We start from the raw sequence: 1,495 nt of genomic DNA, 5'->3' as shown, positions 1-1,495 counted from the left end.
TTTTTTTTTTTGTTGGTGTTTTGTTTTGTTTTTTACGCCTCTCATCTAGGGGCTGAAGCAAATGATGTTCAGAGACACTACTGACGAAACTGAACAGGGAGTGTTTCCAATTCAGTGATTGAGACGGGGAATCCCAAGCAGGCTCCGTGTTGTCAGTACAGAGCCAACTTCGGGCACCATCTGATGAACTGTGAGATGATAACCTGAGCCGAAATGGAGAGTCGGGATGCTTGACGGACTGAACCACCCAGGCACCCCAGAAACTTTTTTTTTTAATTTTTTAAAATGTTTTTATTTATTTTTGATACAGAGAGAGACAGAGCATGAGAGGGGGAGGGGCAGAGAGAGAAGGAGACACAGAACCGGAAGCAGGCTCCAGGCTCTGAGCTAGCTGTCAGCACAGAGCCTGACGCGGGGCTCGAACCCACGAAGGTGAGATCTGACCGGAGCCGAAGTCGGAGGCTTAACCGACTGCGCCACCCAGGCGCCCCGAAACTTTTTTTTTTTTTTTAAAGCCCGAGATCCATAAGTTAAATTAATGAAGCATGTTAAAAGCCTATTATACAGCCCTGCACTGTTGTAGCCAAATATGAATGGAGCAATCAACAAAATAGACAAGAATCTCCGGCCTCGTGGAAGTTACCTCTCAGTGGGTATAATGAGAAAACTAAAAAGTAGGGGCGCCTGGGTGGCTCAGTGTTGATTAAGCGCCCGACTTCAGCTCAGGCCATGATCTCATGGTTCTGGCAGTTCGAGCCACGCATCCGGCTCTGTTCGGCCCCTCTCCTGCTCATGCTCGCTCTCTGGAAACCAAATACTTCAAAAATTTTCTTGGGGGGGGGGGGGGGAAACTAAGACGGGTAGGTACTACGTTAGATCAGTGGCTCTCAAACGTTTCTAAACGTCTCTAGTATCAACTGGGAATCGTTTGAAGTTACTCCAATTTGGGCAATACTGCGAAGTTCCGGGAGGCCTACCTAAAAGGCTGCAGGGCAGTCTCCCACGCGGCCAGGTGAAGCTGAAGCTGCGGGTCAAGAGGCACACGTTGGAATTAACTCCCGCTCTGCTCGGCCTACTCGGCCTGCAGTTTCAAGAACGCCGACATCGGGCGAAGCCAACCAGCCCCAACAAAAACAAAAGCTTGGAAGAGCAAGCTCAACCGTCTCACCTCACACTTAAGATCTACACAGCACCGGGACAAACGCGGACACGGACACGCGAAAGCGCGGAGCCCCCAATAGCCCGCTCTCACCCGAGCAAAGTAAAAGGCAAATCTACCATTGGGCTACCAAGAACACCAGGGGAAAGCGCGAACGCAGTCCCCCACTACCACAAATTATGCAGTCGAGTTTCCCACATTTGGGGAAATCGCAGGGGTCAGCACATCCGGAGTGCAATGGATAAGCCTCGCCCTGGGAAAACCACCTTCGTGATCATGGTATCTCCCCTGCCAGGTAAGTATGAGTTGTTCGCTCCGCCTCGACCCACACGCTCG

The 1,495-nt window shown here is 50.9% G+C and overlaps 1 non-coding gene across 1 annotated transcript; it reads right to left on the bottom strand.

Moving 5' to 3' along the window:
- Positions 1-1,298: 1,298 nt before the first annotated feature.
- Positions 1,299-1,462, bottom strand: LOC115303272. The gene has a single exon (XR_003913963.1). It is a non-coding gene; the product is annotated as a U1 spliceosomal RNA (small nuclear RNA).
- Between the last annotated feature and the right edge of the window lie 33 nt (positions 1,463-1,495).

This window comes from Suricata suricatta, chromosome 9 (genome assembly GCF_006229205.1).
Source record: "Suricata suricatta isolate VVHF042 chromosome 9, meerkat_22Aug2017_6uvM2_HiC, whole genome shotgun sequence".
In the NCBI taxonomy this organism is placed as follows: domain Eukaryota; kingdom Metazoa; phylum Chordata; class Mammalia; order Carnivora; family Herpestidae; genus Suricata; species Suricata suricatta.
Note: the sequence above shows the minus strand (reverse complement) of the source record. Positions and strands in the feature narration are given on the sequence as shown.